General features: G+C 41.7%; 1 protein-coding gene across 18 annotated transcripts in view; it reads right to left on the reverse strand.

Moving 5' to 3' along the window:
• BMP2 (bone morphogenetic protein 2) overlaps positions 1 to 23,801 on the reverse strand; it is a 235,838-nt gene that overhangs the window by 153,884 nt on the left and 58,153 nt on the right. For 5 of the 18 annotated variants that reach the window (XM_086873829.1, XM_086873751.1, XM_086873730.1 and 2 more), the window contains 2 exons: positions 20,748 to 20,854; positions 17,527 to 17,675 (listed from right to left, as the gene is read on the reverse strand). The exons of 7 other annotated variants lie outside the window; for them this stretch is intronic. The gene's annotated coding sequence lies outside the window, so the exon portion shown is untranslated. Of the gene's footprint in view, positions 1 to 17,526; positions 17,676 to 19,096; positions 19,229 to 20,747; positions 20,855 to 21,049; positions 21,119 to 23,801 lie in introns of those variants that run through there. 6 more of the 18 variants (XM_086873839.1, XM_086873759.1, XM_086873768.1 and 3 more) reach the window with 4 other exon arrangements.

Genomic DNA, 23,801 nt, shown 5'->3' on the forward strand with positions numbered 1-23,801 from the left:
TTATCTAACTTTAAATTTATCTAATTTTAATTTATCCAACTTTATTGAACTAGTTTTGTCTAGCTTTAGTCAATATAATATATGAGAAGAAAATAGTTTGTACAAGAATTACTGCTATCACTGGCATCAAATTAGAGATAATAATAATAATAATAACAGTAATGTTTGTTTATTTAAGGTGTTCCTACAGCCTTTTTTACCAGTTAAATATTTCTCAGGCCTAAAAAATGTAGATTAGATTAAGCTTTTTTTCCCCTTTGATGACACATATCCCTGAAGAAACATCTAAACTGAACTGCTAAGAATTTGGAGAAGAAAGTTGTAGCAGGGCATTGACCTCATATGAAAACAGAGAAGTAAAACATAAGGATTGTGTTTACTCTGTATGAGTTTCCTGTCAACACTGTTTATTATTGAGCAATAAACACACTTGGACTGTAGAGATATATCTTTAGAAGAGGTATTAAGAATCAAACAGTTTCTGTAAATCTTCTGAGTGGTATTAACATTCAGATTTAAACAAGGTTCCACACATAACACGCATTTGATCATTTAACAGGTCCGCTTCCAAAATATTTCTGGCTGCAGATGTCCAGTTAGTATCTGATTCTTCCACTTTGCTTGGCCAAAATGCTGAGTTTTAGTCTTATTTTAACTAAACATATCCTAAGTTATTTTTAAATGTGTCTCTTGGGCCTCAATTTCACTGCAGCAAATTTCTGCTGTGGTGATGGGCTGTAAATGTTCCTTTCTTCCATTTCCCCTCATTTATCCCACTTTGTGGCATTATGTGATAAAAATGTTGAGGACACACTCCCTCCCTCATGCAAAATACAAACAAATGGGACATGAAGAAAAGGCACCCCCACATCACTGTCCCAGCACTGGAGTCCTGTCACAAGGTTGGGATGACACAAATTTGCTTCTTCAGCACAAAGGAAAATCCCCTCCGAGCCTCCTCTGTTAGCATCGGCACAACTGCATGATGCCCCAGAGCCTGGAGCAGGGATGATCTAAGGAGTATTTCTTTAGGTTCTCCTTGTTAGATGCTTAGGGTCACTCAAAACCCAAAATGTTTCTTTTTGCTTGTCAAAAAGTAAATATTGGAGAAAATGCATTTCAGAATGCAAGAAATGTTTCACTACGTTCACAAATGGCAAGTGGGTGTTTTTTTTTTTCCATTTGAGGGCACTTCTTTAGTCTTAGAATTATTTTTTTTAGTAATTTTATTGAACCTGATCTTGAAACTCCATTTCAAAATAAAGCCTATACTTTTTGTGCAAAATGCACTGAAGTGACAGCTCTCACTTCACTCGTTTTTTCCAGGGTGTGAAAGTTGGGCCGAAATGGTTTGCCAAGTTTGACTGCAAACAGTTTCTGTTGAACTGAGTCTGATTTTTCAGCAAATAATCCGGAGGAGTGACTATTTGTTTTACCTAGCTGTGAAAATAATATTGGCAATTCCACCATTAACTTCTTGTCAATGACTGATGCAAAGACATGAGGGACCAACCCTGCTTTGCCAAGGGCCTTGGCGGGTTGGATGGGTGTTAATGAGAGGTCTAAATGCTAATTAAGCCCTCCATGGTGGTGTGTTTGGGTTTGAACCCCAGGGCTGGGCAGTCCATCCTGATTTCTCTCCACAGGGAGCCCAGATCTGGCTCAGTATCTGCAACAACTCTTGGTTACAGTGCCCAAATACCCCAAAGTGGCCCTTCAAAGCAGCTACACATGTAAGAATAGTATCCAGCAAGTGTGTGAATACAGCCAACCTTCTCCCACTCCTCAGAAAGTCAATGTCCAGAGCAAACCCCTCCTCTGACTTGTCAACACGCGCTGTCTCACCGCTCGGCCTTTCGAGATTCCAGCCCGGACGGAAGGTGATGGGAATTGAACTTCGGCTCTCAAGAGCACCTGGCTTTGTTATCTCTAAGGGCCCAGGAAGATTTCAGGCACTATCAGTCCATGCCATGTCCTGACACTTGACTCACAAAGTGGCACTGGTGTTGGCTTACCTCCAGGCTGCAGATAGCGACTGTCAGCAGCGAGGTGAAAATGAATGGAGTGGAACAGAAGCAGAGATCCTACTGCTTCTTTTGGGAAAGCACGTCATCCCACACTGCTGAGGAGTCCTCTCTCTTCTGACTCTCTCTGAACATCAAGATCTTTGCTACAGAGAGCCCAGGAGGTTGAGTTCACACAGCCTTTTTTAGTGCTTTATCTCCATCTCTGCAGCAACCACAGGGAAATACTAAAAACCTGATGGATGTCAGACCCAGACTTAGTGTGGATGCAGCTTTGACACAGATTCCAAACATCACTGAGAGCAAGGAAGTTTCTCATTTTCCCCATGCAATTTGCCTCTTCTTCCAGAAGATAAGTACATTATCATGCACAGATATTCTGTATTTCCTGTTCAGAATGGAGACACCCAAAGCCCATAGCCCCAGACAACACACCGTGTCACAACCCACTGTTTGATTTGAATGCACTTCAGCCAGGAGCTCGAGCCTGATGATAATAACCTGACATCTCTCTGGGAACAGATACCAGGCTGCAAAAGTGATCTTCTCCCGTGCCTGTTACGTGCATAAGACAGATGCAGGAATGCCCTAGGAAGGAGGCAGATACTGCTTTCAATGAGAAACCAGATAACAGTGAAGAAAGCAGCTGCTTTAGAGAAACTTGGGTGCTTCTAAAGCATTCAGGACTTCGGAGGCATTTAGTGTTTGCTCTTTTATCAGTGCAGCTGCAAGTGATAATTCAAGCTCCAAGTGGTCTGTGCTTTTGTTCTGTTCGAATTGAAAAATGCCCAAACAAAAATCCCTGCATTGTATTGGGATTATATGCTTGAAAGGAACTGAACAAATTGCATTTAGAATGATCAAAATTATCCATTTTCCTTACTGTGTTGTTGGTAGACAAAGGTTGGTGTTTGAAAATCCAGTTTTACCACTATCAATGTTACTGCCTGATGTGAGTGCAGTGATACAGCTTTATCAGGCAAATTCCAAGACAGATTTACCCAAAAGACAGTTATCTTTATTATCCTCCTCTTGCAAACAGCAGTTGCCAGTGTCACACACTGACACTTCACTAGACATCCTAAGCATCTTTATCATCTCAATATCCCAAAATAGAATCCCTTCTGTATACTGATGTCTCCACAAGAATACACTTGCAAATGCTGTTCCTCCTTGTATAAAAACAATATAAAATAACAATAATTACTCTTCCAAATTACTGCACTATGAATGTTGCTTCTCTTACAGCCTCCCATGGTTGAGAAAGAGAATAAGGCCCAGCTTCTTGTATATTTAGGAACCTCATTGCCACTAAAAATCGAGCCTTTATGGTGGTTTGAATTAAGTCTCACCTTTTGTGAATGAGGTACCACTGGGTCTGTAGACAAGAGCTCTGCTGCTGCTGCAGGAATCTCCAGCACAACATGAGGTTGGTGCTGCACCCTGAGATGCAGTGATCACCCCAACAAAACAGCACTGCCAGTGTTAGGGACCTGCATTTAGACAGATAACTGAATCCATGGAGAGAAAAACATCCCAACAGATGCACCTGCTGGATGCTCCCGGCTTCCCAAACAACAATTTCCCCCAACAGAAATGCTGATTTAAACCATTCATGCTAACGTGAATGCAGGATAAGGTTATGTGATTCTTGGAGCTACCATGCCAGGTCATGAATGATGTAGTAATGAGAAGAAAATTCCATGCTCATTGCCCGGCAAATAAAGACAGGATTGTGAAACCTGTCCTGCTGAACTCTGCTTGGTGTGGGCACAGATTTGCAGAAGAGCCCTGCACAGAGGATGGAGACTTTTGAACATCATCTCCCAGTCATTTCTCTAAAATTTGTTAGAGCTGAGTGCTGTGAGAAGTCGTTTTTGAATGCAGGCTCTGATATTTATACCCTGGTCTGAGATCCAGGCACGCTACCTGTCCACAGAAACTGATTTCCCATTAAATTCTGCCGTGCCAACCATCCGTGGCCTGGGTTAGAAACTACCAAATCCCATTGGGAATTGCCCTGGAGTGTGGTGAAATCCCTTCCCCACAGCCTGGCAAGCTTTAACTCTCCTAACCTCTACACAGAGAGGTTAAGAGAGAACCTCATCATAACCCCAGGATTTCCCTGCTGAGTTACTGTACTCAAATCTCTCCTGAGGGAGAAGCGGTGACCCCAGGGGAACAAACAAGACTCTGAGCCTCAGTTCCCGGGTGCTGCACATCCACAGTTTCCACTGACTTGCTTAGAACTAAAGGTGCTCAATGGCTCCAGAAATCATAATAAAGGGTCACCTCCTATGGAGAGTTCAGATTATTTAGATTCTGCAATTGCTCATATTACCATGTCAAGAGGGGTTTTTTTCAGGACATCATTATCTCCAATTTCCTAGGCTTTCAATGTTTTTCCTGGGGATAATCCCCTACAATGTGGGGGTTTTTTTCAATACTTGCAATGAACAAAGTTCTCATACATGGAATGTAGAAGTTTATATAAAAACTTTCTTTAAAAACCCCAAAGCCTTCAGTTTCAATTTGGTCTTCAGAGAGGTGCAAAAGCTTTGGTGTATTTTTAAAAGCAAAGCATTAAAAAGGATTTTTCTTTTCCTGGCTTAACTGACCCTGGAATTCAACCTTAGCCAAGCTGATAGTTGAGAAACTAAACTAATTACCACGTTATGTCCAGAGTCTGCCCTGCCCCAGCATCACAGATCCAACATTGTAACACTGCACCTTCTTTTCCACACATCTCAAAATTTATTTAAAGTGAGGTAGTATTATTATATATTGGAGTATTTAAATTTATTTCAGTGAACCGGAGATGCTCCTGGATCATCCACTAGCTTGGCATAGCAACCACCAGAAAAAGGCAGTTGTGCAGTGGTTTTAGAGCATCCACTGTGTCTGCTAAACAAGCATTTTCATGACAAAAGTCAAGAAATAAACAACAATTTCAAGAAGTTCCTCAAACCTCTATTTAAAGTGCCTTAAGTTGTAAGTTCAAGGAAGGCAACGCCTTTGTGACAGCACAGCTGTCGATTAAAAAGATTCCCAGGGCCTCCTGGTTAGCCTGACTCTTGGTCTTTAGAATTATATGAATATAGGCTTAAGACCACCCAAATTCTTTTTTTTTTTTTCTTTTTGAGAAGGGGAGAGAAAGAGAACATGCACACAAGCTGGTGAAAGAGACCATTACCCTGGTGTTGGCCAAGTGTAGTTTTACAGTACCAAAGATGTGACAGGCAGCACTGACCTGTGGCAGCAGCTGTATTTACACTAGAGCCTAGCAGGGAAGGCACGCTGGAGGGGATGGTACATACACTGCAGGATGCACTGGCCTTTGGAGAGATGCTTTAACCCACATGTGCAGAATCCAGCTGCAGGAATTTAATTCCCTGCCAAAGCACCAGCGGGGGTAGCTGACTTTTGTCTCTTGCTTAGTGAGTACGTGGCTGATTTTGCACCTAAGTCTCACCTCTCTACTGGGAAGCGTTCCCACAACAGTGGGATATGTTCTTCCAGAGAGCCAGAGACAATCCTGGTTATCTCCTATTTTATTAGTGTCACCAGCATGACTGATGTGCAGAAGGAACGAAGGATGGTCATAAACAAGTTAAGCAGCCTCTAATCTGCAGGACTGGCTTAGAAAATAGGGGGAAATAAGAGCTTAAAATCTCAAATTAATTTTAAAAAACAATAAACAGAACAAATCTTCAAGTATCTGTTCTCAGCAGAGAGGAAGGAGGTAGAAAATATTTCAACTAGCAGTGTTCAGCACCTTACTGAAGCTACTCTGCCTAGGCTCCCTGGCAGTCCATGGAGAGAGGAGGCTCCTCCAAGGATGAGGCAGAGCTGGAGCCCCACTGATGATACAGAGGGGCAGGGACCCACAACAAGCCCCTGGGAGACAGGGGCTGTGCCCCTCATAGATTCAGGCTCAAAGCAATCCATTTGTCCTGGGTCTCTTCAAACTGAAATCCATTACATGGCCTTTGGACAACATTTCTTTGTTTTCTAATTGATTCAGGCTTTCTTAGGCTGATCTCTCAAGACAGAATTTAAACAAAGAGAAACTGAATCAAATACTTGCTTTTTCAGCAGGGAAAACTAAAACAAAAAAAAAAAATCATGAACATTGCTCTGTCTTGGGCTGTAGTTTCCCTGTGCTGCTCCCATCTTTATTGTGCTTCCTTCACACTGTGAGTTCTTGGATAGCAAAGAAAACAGACCACATCTTCAAAAACAAAGGCTGGCAGGAAAATCAAATTAAAATGGCAATCACATTTGCAGCAGTATAGGCAGGTAAAATGATCACCTTTGTTATTTATACCACTTCAGGTATCAAGTAGCTCAGAGCCCTGTTTTGCCAGCTCCCTGTGCATGGAAAGGAAACAGCCATCACCAACACTTGGGAAGCATAACTGGCCAGTATCTTCAGGTGCTGAAGCTTTAAACATGTTCACATGTCCCATTAATTCCTTTATTACCAGCTGCTTTTAATCCCCTGCCAAAGGCAGGTGCTTTTATACTTCCCCAAATAACAGATGGAATATGGGGCTTGTGAATCAAAGCACAAGAGTCAAGATACGAGGGGCAGATGGGACAGGTTGGTGGGGAAGGGAGCAAGGAAGAGAGGACAAAGTTCAAAGTCATAGGGAGGTTTAACATAAACTTGTCATGTAAGAGGCTCCAGCAGACAGATCTCAGTAGCAGGAAATCCAAACCATGACATGTTTGGACGTAAGTTTTCAGCACAGGAAGTATTCCAGTCTACAGGACCTGAGCAAAGGCAGTGGTGCAGGCAGAGCAAGAATGTGCAGTGACTTCAGTTCAAGTTTGTTCTCTGCCACAAGCAGGACGTGGCTCAGCCTCTGAGCCTGTGACTGATTCAGCTCCACACCGACACCGAGCTCCTGCCCCCAGATTGGAGTCAGTGAGGGCAGTACAGACACCCAGGAGGTGCTTGGAGCACCTGAGATGTAACCAGCTGTCCTCACAACTCTCTGGGAAAAGGATAATTATTCCAAAACATGGCTAAAACCTCTTCATCAGCTTGGCAGCCTTTTATTGATTCTACCTGAGGCATTTCAGGCCGGGCCTGCACCAAGCTCACATGTGTAGTACAAAGAATGATACAGAATTATAGAATGGTTTGGGTTGGAGGGATTTTAAAGATCATCTCATCCCAACCCCCTGCCATGGGCAGGGACACCTCCCACTAGGCCAGATTACTCCAAGATCCATCCAGCCTGGCCTATCCTGCTTCATCTTCCGCATCATTCATCCTGAAGAACCCATGGAAGTGTTTTCACTCATTCACTTGTCCTGGTTTAGGTACTTGTTGTACAACCAAACCTTGCACTTCTGGTAAAATGAAACAGAAATGCAGGTCAAGATGGCAGTGATGGCACGTGAGCTCAAGGGCCCAGTCCTGATTTGACACACAGAATTAGCAAAATCCATCGATTCACAACAGCCACACCTCCCACCCTACACTCTCCTCATTTCTGAGGGGTTGGAAGGGAGCAAGACAACTTCAGCTGACCCACGGACTCTCTGGACAGCAGAGCCTTCCAGCAAGCCTCTCCTCCCCCTTCCCTTGGACACAGTGCCCACAGGCTGTAACCCCAGGAAGGGCTTAGAGAAGACAGCAGGGAAGCTGCTGCAGCTCAGTCACTGACGTAGGTAGACCCACCACCCCTGCTGCCAGAAAGAACCTTTCAGGGACTCCTTTCCACAATATTGGGAATTCCTGCAAAACTCCCATTTCTGACGTGCTGCTCGTATGTGAAATATCCACAGTGTTTGCAAAGAAGTGATTATGAATGACTAACCAGCCGTGCATATATTTCAAGAAAACTTGGAACCAGCCTTGTTATTTTTGGAAACACAGACACTTGTTCAGGGCGAGCTGGCAAGAAGGAGTTACTGTGGAAAGTTCCCTAAGGAACAGAGAGTCTGTAGTGCCACCTACCGCTTTACTCCGGATTGTAACTTCAGCTTTGAAAAAACCTCGGAGGGAAAGAGTGCCACCCTTGGGGAAAAGCCCCAAGCTCACCCAGACCTGGCAATGACCACACCAGATTCCTCATCACAAGGTGCAAAAACTGCCACAGAGAGATGCAAGAGCCAATCCTGCCTAGGAAATTTACCACAAAGCATGGTGGCCCTTCAAAGAGCACTAAATTTTGATTACAATCATCCTTAGTATACTTTTTATGCACACAAGCAGCAAAGTTGATATGAACTCAATGCCTCCTCAACTTCACCACAGACCAGCAACAGTAAGTTCCAAAGATACTCCAAATATATTGCAAAGATACATTGTATAAAATTGTGGTTCATTGATTTTTTTAATATTTGATTTTTTTTCATAATTTAACCTTTTAATGTAATTATAACTCTTCCTGCTACACAAGACAGAGTACAATTTCCCAGTCTTCAGTCTGCTGATCAGTCAGCATTGTACAAACCTTCATTAGGCTCAAAAAGTTTATTAAAAAAATAAGAAGAAATCCAGTCCATCCCTGTGTGTTTCTGTTCAACTGCCCAGTCAAATACATGACTGTTCCCTGAGTACATCTCCATTTCCCTAACCACAAATTCACAAAACATAGATGATTCCAAAAAAAAAAAAAAAAACCAAACAAAAACCAAACAGATACTGCTTTTGGATTATGAGTTATAAACCAGAAAACAAAACATGCAAAAATACAAGAGGAAGGTTGCTTTTCTCCCGCAGCTACAGAGTATCAAAGAGCAGTAATTAGAATTTGCTACTCAGTACAACATATTATCAAAATCACCAAAGAGAACATATCCATTTATTCATAAATGTGGTCTGGATTATACAGGCAGTGTAGATGCTTGGTTGGATGTGTGTCTGGTCTGGTTTGTGTTTGGTTTGGAATCCATTCATTTAGTCCTTAATTTGCCATTAAGGAACTGATACAGCAAGTGTGCACATTAAACATTTAAATACGGGTGCCTGGAGGCACAGAGAGCTAAACAACTGCAAGTGGTTATCGCTGAAAGTTTAAACAAGTGATTTTCCTTCCTCCACAAAGATGAGGTTAAAGGTTGGACCAGACGACCCCCAGAGATCCCCTCCAACCTAAACTCTTCTATCATTCAAGCACGTGCAAGTGCAGGAAGAGACAGCCAAGAAGGAAGGGCAGTGTGGAACATCACTTCCCATGTACAGCAGGACAAAGCTCCTACATCCAGCTCTTGGGACACTTGAGTCCACATCTTCAGAAGGATCATGGTGAGACACTGCTGTGACATCAGCAGGACTTGAGCTCCTTCATACCCAGGGTCTTGCACAAGTTTCCAAACTACAGACTTTTGAGAAAGCTCAGAGTTCCCCACACTCTCAGTGCCATGAATTTAGGGGTTCTCAATTGTCTGGAGCATAAAACAGCCCAAATGACAGTCCTGAGATGTCTGGAAAGCCTCTGACCATCACAGTACACTGGCCTCTACAGTTGTACCTCTATAAAAACCTGACCTGGATCCCTCTTGTACCAAATGTCAAAGTCCTTCTACACAGAATAAAGGGATTTCATCCAATGTCTAATAACTACTTATCTCCATTTATTTTAGCTAAAAACAAAATCCTCACAGATCTTAATAAACATTGAATACTGTCACACTATTTTGAGTAACTTTTTTGGTAGAATACTGCAATTAAAAACATACCACATTTCATAGTCTGTTCTTCCAAAAACTCCTATAATTTGGCCTGTCTTATAAGAATTTTTATTTTTTTTTAATTAGAAAAAAAGGAAAGGAAAAAGCCTGCTTCAGCAGTGCAGAGCTTTTGATGGTGTCCCAATGTGATTCAGCTTACAATGGCAAGTGAAGAGTGGGAGATCTGTAATGGAAGGAAAACAGCATAAAAGAATCATCAGGAACACTTCCCCCCTTTGTTCTGGGCTCCCCAGTACACAAAAACCCTATAGATTTACTGCTGTGAGTGCCACAAGGATGATTAAGGGACTGGAGCCTCTCTCCCATGAGGAGAGACAAGGAGAACTGGGACAGTTCAGCCTAGAAAAGAGAGTTCAGGAAGATCCTATCCCCTGGAATAAACACCTGTTGGGAGAGCAGGAAGGAGAGGGGGCCAGAGTATCCTCACTGGAGCCCAGTGACAGCACAAGAGGGAACAGGCACAAACTGAAACACAGGAAACTTCCTTTGACCATAGGAAAAATGCTTATTTTTTTATTGTGAGAGTGGTCAAACTCTGGGATAGGTTGTCCAAAGAGGTGTGGACTCTTCATTCTCAAAAGCAGAAATGCCAAACTCCTCAGCTTACCTTAGTTTTTTATAAAAATGCTGATAGAGATCAAATTCTACTCCATTAGGCCATGCCAGAATCATTAAGTTGCAATAAAAATCAACAAAAACGCTAAACTGCAGACCGGGTGTAATATACACTGAAGTATCCAGACTTCTACTTAAATTTTTCTTTCCTTGAAATCCTTGAAAGATTTTAAGAGGGGGATTCAGACTGACTTATCCCCATCTAAAATGTTGTTGCATTAACTAGACTTCACCTCCTTTAATATCAGGTTAATAAAACACAAATGGATGTTGTGGACCAAAAAATATTTGTTTTACCTCAGAAGGAATAAGACAACTCTTTTTTTGCTTCTTGCTAGTATTGAATTGCAAGGGTTACAATCAGGTCTGAACAAATACAGGTACAAAGAATCTGAAAATATTGACATGAACTCCTCAGTTGAATTCTGTTTGTATCATTATTTTGTACAAAATGCCTGAATTTCAGAGCAAAGCTTCCAGAAGAGGAGATAAAACACATGTCAAACCGTCTTCTTCCAAGATGTGCATCTATTTAAGGAATTGGCAGGATACATTAATTATGTCCCCAAGAACAAGGTTTGGCCTACTATCTTTAGTATAACCAAGCTTTAAATAAGTTCATGGAATGGAGGCCACAGTGGGCAGAGGCAGCAAGTGGCACTTAAAAAGCACAGCCTCGCTCCACAGGCCTGAGCAAACAGCCATGGTTTCCGTGGTGGTTGTAAGGAATTTGCTTTGAATCTGCATTAAATAGCCAAATTTTCTACATCCTGTTTGATGCATTTCGAAAACATCTGTTTTGATTAACTTGAAATCAGCGCGGCACGTTAACATCTCAGAGGAAATTAGGTTCATTTAATTTGGATTTTAAGGCTGTGGTCCCCTCGCTCTGGCGATATCGGGAAGGGCTTTATATGTGGAGGTTGTGCTTCTGCCATGCCCAGCGATGGTGGAAGCAGAGCACTCTGAGCATGGAGCAGGATACCTGGAGCCCAGGTGTGTTTCCACTCACTTCCCTGGGTGGTGGGGATTAATTCAGGGGAGGATTCGGCCAGATGAGAATTAAATCTTATGGGATTCTAGATGGAATTCTAAGAGATGTGTTTCCCCTTGTCTGACTTGCCCTGCAAAGACAGAAAACAGCAAAAGCTGTTTCCACAAGCTCGTCTTGGTTTCAAGCACTGAATGCAAGGGGTGACACCAGACAATTCTGAGAGAAATAGAAAGCAGTTGAAGCAATGTCCCACCATTCTTGTGGGTAAGAATCATTTCCAGAGTAAAATACCCTTCCACATGCATCTATTGGGGTACAGCAAGCTGAAAGATGGGCTTTCTCCACAGGAAAAGTCATTTTTTTCTGGATAAGGAAAAAAAGCCAGTCAGTAGTACACCCATTTGAAAAAGCCACTCCAGTATCACAGCTGCTGTAATTCAGTTGCCTCCCGTTCCTGTGCTCCTGTATCTGCAGTCACCTCTGGTCTGATGAAAGTTCACAACTGGAAAAGAAGAAAGGAAAAGAACAACACAGGCATCTTGGGAATCTTCAAGTGCCATTCAGTATGGACATCTGGTCAGGCAAACTTGCCCAGCAGACACACAGGGACACTGAAACAGTAAAATCAAAATAACACAGAAGTACCAGGACTGGAATCCATGGGAAATCTTCAGAAGGTGGTCACTGAAATATTTGAAATTACAGCATTAATACTGCAGGCATAGCTTGCAAGGGAGGACCCAAAGAAAATGCCTCAGGTCTGTGTGTACATAAAAGTCCATTTTAATCCTACATTTTCTCAAGCACCCTCATTTTTAGATATCAAATGTTATCAGCTTTCTACAGCTAAGATTTTCAAAGCAGATTAAAGATACAAATGATTTTCAATAAATTTTGCATAACAAAGTTCTTGAAAAATCTCTTCTGTGCCCATTCAGCCTTCCAAGACAAGGACTGCTCCAATCGTTTATTTCTTCACATAGGATCTGGCTCAAGACTAGGAGGTTGCACGTGTCACTGTAGGAATAATGGCTGGTCTGAGTTCTCAGATGAGACTTAGCAGTTGGTGGAGTTTGCAGGCTTTGAGCTTCTTTCTGTGGCAATCAAAGTAAGGCAGTTTTGCAGATCTTCGTGTCGTATTTCCCTGCTCCTTTCAAAAAACCATCTAGTTTTCAACACAGCTCTAATGATAACTTCACAAAATTCTGTGGTTTTGCTTTGTAGATCATTTAAGTATTTTCTCTCATGTTGCTCCACAGCTCTACTGTGTCAGCTCTAAATGAATCAAAGAAATCTCAGAGCAAAAGCTGCTTGAAACTGGTAATGTTCTTCTGGATTCTCAGAGGAACCACCAATTTTGCCTGATGAAGTTCACTCAAAAGCCTTCATTGACTTAAGCAAATCTTTCAACATGCATGGCAAGAGTTTAAAGTCTCTAATGAACCATGAAACCAGGCAAGTTCCTAGGGCTTTTTGAGAATGCTTTCCTTAATTCTAGCTCTACATCACAATTTTGCCACCAATCTCACAATGCACAAGACCCATGGGAGCATTGTACAAGCTGCTGAGGAAAGCTGTGACAACCAGATTGGAAGATCCAGCAGGCCCAGAGGACCAGAAGTTATTCCAGGACCAATTTGTAGGCCAGAGCTCCAAGGGCCAGTCAGAAGGCAAGGTAAGGGTTGTCCAGAGCAACACAGATCTCCTGTAACAAATAGGGGCTAGTTTGGTTTTTAGTTTTTAAACAGGGGGTTTCATTGTAAAATGCTTCATCAATACAACGATCAGACAACGATGCACTTGGATCCAGGATAAAACTTCTGGACACAGAGAGGGACTCTGATGCCAAGTATCCTCTGAAATGCTCCTGAGGCAGCTTTTAAGGTCACTGTCCAAAGAAAGATTAAAAGCTACAGAAAACACTTGAGCTGCTGAAATCCAGGATCAGTCTTTTGCTCTGTAACAGTGTCCCTACACGAGTTAGAACACAGAGAAACTATCTCCCCATTTTCCAAGCAATTGAGAGTTCCTACCTCATGGAAGTCATGGCAAGACAGAAGCTTTAAAAACTTCCCAGTACTCAGTTGTAGCAAGGACAGGAAACACGAATACTTTGTGTACCTTACCAAGAAGGGGTAAAACTCACAATGGTTCTCACCAGTGCTGTCCAAATCAGGCACTGGCCAGTACAGGCACTTGGAGTGAAGGTGGAGGCTTGACCTGAAGCCAGCTTTGGATTACAGCTGTGCTCCATCCTAGAGGGATGTTAAGCATAAGCACAGTTCATTTTGAAATCCAGAAAATGCACCAGCATTTGGCAGCTCTCTCTGAGCAATGAAAACAATCGTTTTTATTTCTAATTGCACTGCAGAATTCACATGTAGATTCTCTAGAGCAGAGCCTGGAGAGGCCTTTTTAGCAGCAGGCCTCCTAAAGGTCTGATATTCAGAGTGCAAATACAAATTTGCTGCAGCTCCAAACAGTAATTGCATTTATCCTCTTGGTTACAGAAGCAGCAGAACCACCAAATAAATTCCAGTTCCTCTTCAATAGTCAGCACTGGACTGACCTTACACTCCTTTGCTTCAGTTTAAACGTTGTCGTTTGCATTTTCTTGATTCTCAAAATCCTTCTGTATCTATATAAGATACACGAAAGGGAGAAGCCTTGTGTACTTTTTAACATGTTAACTTTGAGGACAAAGATCAGAAACCTCTTGGTAACACAGACTGGAGTTAATTAGACAAAATATTCTGTGCATACTCTCCTCAAGGCAGCATCTGCAGCTCATGTGTAATGCAAACCATGTTAAGCAGCTCTGTCCAGCCTGATTTCTGTCCAGCTACCAAGGATTCTGACTGAATTTCACCAGACAGAAATGTGCAATTTTTCTGTCATTAGAGAGCACCCAGGGAAGTAGCACAACAAAATGCTTCCTGCTGCTGTAAAAGGCAGGAGGCTGATTTCAGCTCAGTCATCTGCTCTCACATTGAGTAATCCACAAATATTTGAGCTTTCTGGCAGCGTAACCCCCCCCCAACACCACAGTAGCAGAATCTTTTCCTCTAAATGTTCCAAGACATTTCCATGTTTGCCTTCTCAGGCTATTGATAGTAAACTGCTTAATAGGAGGGGGCATCTGTGATGCTTTTCCTGATTATTGATAACATCTAGAAGGCTTAAACATGGCCTTTCCTGCTTCAGATTTTAAAGGAGGTTAATTGAGATCAGATACTTAAAGCTGAACTTAATAGCAACAGAGTAAGTGCACAGTCCAGACTATGGAAAGAAAACATGTTAAAAAATATTTGGAATAGTTAAATATATCCAGATCAGCCACACATGATAACTTCAGAGCACTTACAAAAAGAATGAAGGACATTGAGCCACTCCTGGCTATCTGCAGAGTGCTCCCTGGAAACACAGATGGAACTCCAAGAGACCAGAAAGTTGATTTTTAAGAGATAGGGAATAGTTTGGGAACATTTAGTTCAGTCTGTAGACCTGAGTATAACCTCTATGATACAAAAAAGAGAGTAAGAAATGGATACATGCAACAGAACAAACAAAAATTTCACCTTTACAAGATAACTGGCTTAAAAAAAAATCTGAAGATTTAGAGAGTGGGAAAAGAAGGACACATGCTGCAGGATAGCAAACTGGGGGTCGGAGAGAAGTCAAATATTTGTTATCTTCCTCCCCCAAGGACAGGACAAGAGTGAAGGACTACATTATAAAAACAAAAGAAATTCAGCTGAGAGGTCAAAAAGATGTTTAGAAGTTGAGTAATAGTTACTTGTAGAGACTTTGAAATCACCTCTCACAGATTTCTAGACCCTGTCAGAGTGGTTCTGGCTAATTATGTACTTGATTGCAGTTATGCCTTCAGCCCGCAGCATCCCCTCTCGCCCCTGATGTCCCATTTCATTCCTCCTTGCTCACAATCTCCTCCTAGCACCACTTCTTCCCCCAGCAATGGGGGAATTCTGCCTCAAGTGAGTGATGAATTAAGATAGAATTAGCATCACTAATGGGAACATTTTTCAGCCTTTACTAGACCAGTGGCTATGGTGACTTCTTGTGCTACAGGTATAGAGCTGTCTCCATTGCAGCACAGTCATGAACAACTTAAAAGCACATCTTGAGATTTTCTAGGCATGAGGTAAAATTCCAAAGACATCAATAGCTCCTGCATAGTGCAGCTTCCAAATTTTTTCCAGTTTGGAAAGCACATTGTGTCAGTGGAGAAATAAGCTGTGGTCCTCTAGTTAAAGCCTGTATGACAATAATGCATGTGCAGAAGGCATCAGAATTACAATGAACCGCTGGACTCCAGCATTTCTTTCCTCTGAGAGCTTCATAACTTCAATGTTGTATTACCATCAGCTCTTTCCCTGGGATCTATTTTACAAGGAACTTACAAATGGCATGTGTAACAAATGCTATCTATTGCATTTTATTATTCATCTTTTTCCACATATTGACATTTGAGATGTAACCAGGGACTCTGCACAGAATATGTCTGGCAGGAGTGGTGCGCACTGATTAATGTCCCCTCGGTGCTGATATGAAACACATGGGTTCTATTAGCAAAGCGATGGATGAAATGATCCATTGGAAATTACTTACCTATTCCATGAACATGACTTCCCAAAGCCAGGAATGTTCTAGAGATTAACTCTTACCAATGCATGGGAATTAAACCACTTCTTTCTGGGAAAAGGGGGAGCATTTGCAACCACCCATAAGCTGCAAGGGGTCAGCCCTAAAACCTTTGGAAGATCTCTGACAGCATAGGAGCAAAGTTACATATTCAGACAATGAGTAAATTAAAACAAAGGGCTGTTATTACTCCTGTTCACTTTGATAATTTGAAGTTATTTCTCCTTCGAATTCAGGCTACAATTGAAAAAAAAGAGTCCCTAAAGAAGTTCTTAGATTTGTGCTTAATACTATTAAAATCAACATCCCACTGAAAATGCTGAAGTTAAGCGTGTGCTTAAATATTTTTCTGAATCTGATGAGTGGGTACTTACTTGCCAGGGTTTTATTTTCTTTATTGATACAACATTAACTCAAAAATGCTGCGGACACATAAATATTAGCCAAAACTATTAACTTTTTTCTGGATTTCTTGGCCTTTTAAAAAAATCTGGTCCAGCTAGAAGGCTGCCTTATCATTAAACCAACATATTAAATTTCTGACAGTAAAATCTATCTATAGACATACAGTAACAACAAATTAACCTCAATCTGACATGAATGAAAACAGTTTCTAAGTGGTTATAGTTCCTAAAACAGAATCTATATGCAATAAATATAATTATTTCACTGAAATTGTTAGCACATGTTTTTCTTTTGCAACAGACATGTTCGCTGTACCATCTTTGTTGTATTGATATGTTCTTTAGTAGCCCCTTCTGTGCCTTCATCCTTGATTTAAATTTATTGTGACACATTTTTAAACAATAGCAGGAAACCTCACTTATGACTTTAATTATAAAATGGTGTTATAAAATTATATCCACATTTTACTTTTGGCAGTTGGCAATCCTCATTTAACATAAATAACCCTTCTTGGCCTCAGCAGTTCTCTTTGGTTGATTTCAATGCTTACTGTATGTAATTGATATAAAAACACAAGATTTAGGAAGCAGTTATTGGAACTTGTTAAAAGAAGTAGTCAAGTTCATAAACGCACTCATTTTGCTATGCTACATGCCAAGAGAATTAATAATGGACTTTTGGGAATTGGGGAGAAACTCAGGCTTTTTAGAGAAAGACTGATGTAACTACAGTATTCCACTCCTATGTTAATTGTTTGGCTCACAGACCCACGGCTTTGTTTCTCATCCACCCACAGCTGCTTCCAATAATTTTCTAAAACCTGACACATGCATACACACACATCCACGTTAGACACAGACGTCCAGTTTGAACTCCACACATGCACCGATACCCGAACAATTCTGCTGTTCTACGTTAAAGGACAAGGACAAAACCTGGTGGCATAAATAAAAGGAATAAACAATCACATCAGAAGAGGCTGCTCCAGAAGACTGGAACTTAGCAATACTAGAAATGAAGCTACTTTGAGTCACTTCCCAAAGCAGCTCACACGAAGGGGCTGATTTTCATCTAAAGATCCCTGGGTTTGTACAAAAGCACCTTTGTCTGTCTTACCTTTGCACACTGACAGTGCAGGAACACGCTGAGTTTCTTGTCTGCATGAGCAGTTAACTCCAACACTGAATCCTCCAGGGCACAATGGTCACATAAGAGCAGGAAATGTCGCCTGTACTTAATGCAGAGATGGACCATCATCTGAAAAACTGAAGCAACACCTTCTTAACTTCTACCTGACCATCACACAGCATTACTAACAGGATTAAAGTTAAACGTGGGCTTAGAAGCACTGAATGAACTGGAACCTAAACCCAGCTCAATTCTCAACAGTGCTGGTCCATCACCTTCTCTGAGCTGATGGTGCTACTAACTGTCCTTCCCTTCTCAGAACAAATAACTTGGGTTAAGGCCCACTCAAAGTTTTTCTTTTTGCTGTTTTAAGGGCCCAACTTTAAAAATTCCCTCTTATTAAAGTTAATTTATGAGAAAGAATTCAAAAACATTGAGAATGTTATTCTCAAACTTCCATTTGGCTGGCTTATCTCATACCTCAAATAAAAAAAGGAGACTTTGTTCTTCCTGCATCAGGATCCATCACCTCAGATCTTAAGGGAGGTGTCCTACAAGCCAAGTCACACAACTGGACAAAGCCATTGCACAGGTCTGCATTTGTGGATGGCTGGAGAGCTGTGATGCCATAAATTGCCACTAACAAATGCCAGATGTGGATGTTGGGAGCAGGGGCAGCTGGGGAATTAGTAGGAAAGCTGAGATGCATAAAATGTACACACTGTCTGCAGGGAGATGGGAGGGCAGGACAGAGGGGCCAGATGTGTGAGTCTCACACAGACAGAGATTAGGCATACCTGCAAAACAAAGCTACATAAAATTATTAAGCAAATGAATGTTTAAATGAGGGGTCAGTAGCTTGGGATAAAGCTTTAAAAACATGGAAGAGGCAAATACATTTCCTGCCTCCTCTGTCATACCCACCCCAGCTGGTTTTATACATCCAAAAGCTGATGTGGTTGGTATGTGCTCAGTCAAGGGCATAAGTGCCCATCAGTCATATATAAGCCAGTCTCTAAAGCACAACCAGGTACCAATGTGTGTCCTGTCCTTTCCCAGTGAACAGGGAGAACACACCAATTCCATCACAAAGGAAGGTCTCATCTGGAACTTGCCACTTCCAGTTGGTGCTGGAAGCAAGAGCCATTCTGTGCCTTTGGCCACTCATTAAACCACTCAGCACTCAAGGACACTGGGATTTCAAAAACTCCTTGCATTCTCCCCTCTTCACCATGAAATGACCCAGTCTCTGTGACATAATAAAGTCCATTAAGTAAACCAATCTTAGGGGTTTTAATTCTTCTCAATCACTGAACTATAACATCCACTTCAAACTCTCAAATCCTATCCCTATCAGCTGAGACCTACTGACTTTAACCACGGCTCTGCCCAAGACAGAGGGGCCAGCCCAGCCCTGCTACCTGTCCCAACAAGGTCCCCAAACCAGTGCTTCCTCCCTAAAAGCAGCATGACAGCTGCCAGCTCTTTGGTTTCAGTAGTCCCAACTGCATTTTTCTTCCTTAGCCATCACCAGGTCTGTGCAAGTGTTAAATCAAACCTGAAAAAACAGCGGTGCGGAAGACGTCGCTTTTTCCCTGAGGTTCAGCGGAGGAGGCCACACAAACCAGCCTGGCTTTCTCTCTCCCACAGATGGTACAGTGTTGCTGAATAAATAGGAAGCTCACTACCCAGAAGTGGAAGAAATTACTTCAGAGGACGCTGAGACTCTTGGGACTTTCACATTTCCTAATATAAATTTGGAGTTTGCTATTTTTATTGAAAAGGGGGTGTTCAGCCAAGAGGGTAGTACTTCCTCCTCACACTTCCTATTACTGTATGCAATATTAATCCTTTAACCTTATAATTAGGGACAGTCATATTTTGTGGAACCTGAGGTTTTACAGCCCTCTTGAACTTCTGCAGTAGAAAATGGGAAAAGGAAGCTGCAAAGATGAAGTTCACCACATCTTTCCTTGTAAGCCTGTCATTTTCTTTTCACCTGTGAAAGGAGATTCATATTTTTTCTTTTTAGCCATCATATTTTTCTGTTTAAAGACCCATCTCCAACACTTGGATTCCAAGTAAACAAATGAAAAAAAAAAGCATCACAGTGGAGAAAATTGGGGTTTTCTGACTCAACCAGCAACTGCAATCAGAACCCAAAGCCACATCCTCAGCTAATATAAATACAGTATAACTGAAGCTGATAGAGCAAGGCCTGTCCAACACACCCCTGTCCTTTCAAACAAAGCTGAGGCAGTATATCTCCCCTAACTCAGGAGGAAAGGAAAGAGCATTGCTCTGTTTGCATGTCTAGGATAGGAAACCACAGTGAGGAGTTTGCAGTGGTATCAGGGCATCTTGATTCAAGTGTTCAGCAGAAACAGAGCCATGGCTGAAGGCAGGCATGAGAAGCACTGAAGGAGAAGCAGGAAAAAAAGGATGTGCACCAGCTTGATACCAAAGAGGTGGATCCTCCCTGTTGGCTCAACAGACTCAGAAGCAAGAAAACATTTCAGCTGAAGTCAGTTTAAAACCTTCCCTCCCACCTTCATTTTAAAACTTAACTGTGAATTAAAGGATTTTCTGCTACAGTGAAGATCAGAAGCATTTATAAAGCAGCAAATATTAGCTTTCACGTTATTTTTATTCTGCAAATTATTTTGCAAAACTATGTGAAATTTCAGATTAAATAAGAAGTTGTTAAATATCTATTTTTACCCCCAAAGTGGGGGAGACAGGAGGATTTTGGGGGTTGGTTTTGGCAAACAAGATATTTGTGCCCTTCAAGAGTCCTCTAAATTTTGGGACTGACCTCCTAGAGAAGACACTTGACCAGATGTAAGCTCCCAGCTCCAAGTACAGCTATGGCACACAAGCAAGGACTCCTTTCCTTTCAGCACCACCTCGGAGCTCCTCCTCTCTTCTGCACATGGCTTGAGGCTGCCCTGTGTCTGTGGGAGCTTCCATTTCTCCTGTTGGCCCTTTATACTAACAGCTTGATTCCCCAGCTCCCACCTCCACACCTGATATCAGGAAATGGTTGAACAAACCCAATTATTTCCACTAAACTTTCTGCAGCAGCATCAGCCTCCTTAATTTCAAATTCTGCATGATATTTTCTTATATTTCATGTGCAGGTAAAACTTTTACTAATAAGAGATCCATAATGTACTCCTAGATTTCAATTCCTCCCACTGATCACTTACCCAAAACACACAATCCTTGCACTGCTGGTGCCAGTCAGCAGCACTTCGATGAGCAGTGTATTCTTGGCTGAAAACTGGCATAACAAAAAGTTCTCTCCTTCCAGGACCTGGGAGATAGTAAAGTTGCAATTTGTGTTCTAAAGTCTCAAAAGTTTTCAGTCCTCAACCAAAATAAGCTTTGTAAATGTAACAAATAGTCCAAGTATATCAAAACCCTATAAAACATCAGGCTAAAGAGCCAAGAGGCTCTTGGAGAAATTTATTGAACAACAATGTCCTCTGCTGGCAGGAACCAGACTCACCTTGTAACGCTGAGCTGCAGCACCTTCCTGGGGATTCTGGGACATCATCCCCAGCAGGCATTGAACAGTCTGAACAGGAAACCAAGAACAGACTAAAATCAAGACTAACACAAAGTGCCATTTGGATGCTCTTGTCTGGTTTACCACCGATGAGGACAGAGGTCAGGGATATTTGATGCAAAAAACCTCTGATGACAAGAAATAAATTTGAATCCGATTCAAGACTGGCCTATGTGATTCCAAGCCTGAACAAACAGTGCAGCAGCTTGGAAAAGGGATTCAGATTGTCCTCCCAACCTTACAGCTTCTCCTCAGGGTGTTTCCATGCAAATCAGGTCTCTTCCATGTATTTGGATTTTGAAAGCATCAGAACAGGGAAGGCATCATTTTCCCAACTAGGCCTTACCCTAAAAAAGGAGCTGAGATGGTTTAAAGAGCACACAAATGACACAGTAAACTGGGGCTTATTTCCAAGTGTTACACATGTACTAAAGAGTAGATTTTCAGAGTATTCCTGTTGCAGGAGACTTGGGTGTCTCAGAAGCTCTGGTAACAACATAACTCCTGCTAATCCTCTTTAAACACCGTGGAGCTTGGTTCCTCCATGTCCCTAAGTGCTGATTCTGAAGAGCTTGTGTTTCTGTGACACTTCCCAGAATACCTGCTTTAATTCTTAAAATAAAAATCAGTACTTGAAAGCCAAGTCTAAGTTTGCTGCCTGACCTTGAACACTTCCAGGGATGAGGAATCCAGTGCCTCACCACTCTCACATAAAAGAACCTTGTTAAAATATCCAGCCTAAACCTACTCTCAGTTTGAATTCCCCCTTGTCCTGTCACTAAATGTCCTTGTAAATGGTCTCTCTCCATGTTTCTTGTTGGCTCCGTTCAGGTATTGGAAGGCCACCACAGTGAGGTCACCCTGAAGCTTCTCTTCTCCAGGCTGAACAATCCCAATTATTTAAGTGCTTCCATTAGTTAACATCCTTTAAGAACTGCAGCTACATCACCAGTACAACAAGAGTTCTCCCAGCTTTCTTTGGGAGTCAATAGAAGCCATGAGTGGAAGAAACCTCTAACACCTGCAAACCAACTGCATTGTTGCTTATGGAAGCAGGAGCTGGGCTCAGGAAATGAGGATTGGGAATCAGTGTAATGGCACAGAACTGGCAGAATTTGAATGCCATGATGATGGTATTTTGACAATGGATAGAGAAAAATGCACTGTAAGGTTGAATGAGACAAGGTGACCCAAATAAGAGAGCAAATTTCATGATGGGAAAACAGTGGAACTATTTCTAATGATCCTTTAATTTAGTCATGAATTCTATTTATATGTTTTAAGGAAGATTTTTATCAGCGCTCAGGACACAAAGAAAGCTTTCCAGTTTCTGTATAAAGAAATCATTTTGGACAGATCAAAACAATAAAGGCACAGGACTCCTGGATGACAGATGCCAGGATGTTAGTAACCATAAATGGTTTTCAAATATGGCCCCATCACCATCCCCCACAGTAGCCCTTTCAAGTGGGAATTACAAATTGCTTACTTGGAGAGGAAATTTCAAACAGGCCACTTATCAAAAAGTGCCAAATAAACCTGTCATTGGGATAGAAGTTACAAACCATTCCTAAACTCTGCAGACATTTCCTGAGCCTGTGAACTCTGATCTTGGCTTCTAATAAACATGACATCAGCTCCCCAGCACTGCAGACACAAGACACATGACCCACCACTATGTTATCGCTTCCTCTGCTGTTTCTTCACGATCTGCTCTCAAGCACAACATCAATAGAAGACTTTCTGCTCATTTCAAAATTGGTTTTGGATCAGGTCCTTGAAGGGAGGGCAGAACAAGCACAGCATGGAATCAGCGTGTGAGCTGCAAATATTATTGCAGGTATCCACTTAAAAGCAATCCTGAATCTGAAACTTTGAGGAGTTTTCCACGTACTGAGTTAGTGAGTGGGTTAAGACAAGACTCCTGTTGCTGTCAAAGACTTATTAACTGCTCACCTCTCCTCTAAGAAATAGAACAGAGCCTTTAGAGGCTCTGATTAAGCAGGTTTGTACTGGATGGCCACTGAATAACATCTGACAACAGACAATAAGTGATTACAATACACCAGAAGATTCCAAACAGAGGAATGACAGTCACCTTAATTCCCAGAAAAATTCTAGGGGAGGATTAAAATAATTACAGCTCTAAGATTTACATTTTCTGTGTAGGCACTTCCTTCTAAGTTTTTGTTTCTGAAATCAACCTTGGAAAAAATATATTTGAAATAATAGTTCCCATTTATCTCTGTACTGGAAACATAACTGAGACCCTTGTCTGATATACCAAAAAAAATAGACCATCCACTCAATAAATTCCAATAAATACAGAACTGTGGTTCTTGCAAAAGTAAAAGTATTCTATCAAAGTACAACCTTAACAAATAAGATATTTGTAAAGATTGTGGGATATTCACCTAGAAATTGAGTGTCTCCTCTACTCATATCTAAAGGACAGGCATTTCCTTCATACTTGGGTATTTCCAAGAATTCTCCAGCTCAAACGTAAGTCAGAGCTGGCAGGGTACAATGCACAACATAAAAGAAAAATTTTGCTTACAAATCTTCATGATTAACACATGAAACTTCCTAGAAATGACATCTCCAAAAGCCACCAAGAATCCACACAGATGGTAAATTAGAGTAGATGCAGATCTCAAAAATTATCTAGGGCTCAGGGAGAATGACTGCCTAT

This window comes from Cyanistes caeruleus, chromosome 2 (assembly GCF_971803275.1).
Source record: "Cyanistes caeruleus chromosome 2, bCyaCae1.hap1.1, whole genome shotgun sequence".
In the NCBI taxonomy this organism is placed as follows: Eukaryota; Metazoa; Chordata; class Aves; order Passeriformes; family Paridae; genus Cyanistes; species Cyanistes caeruleus.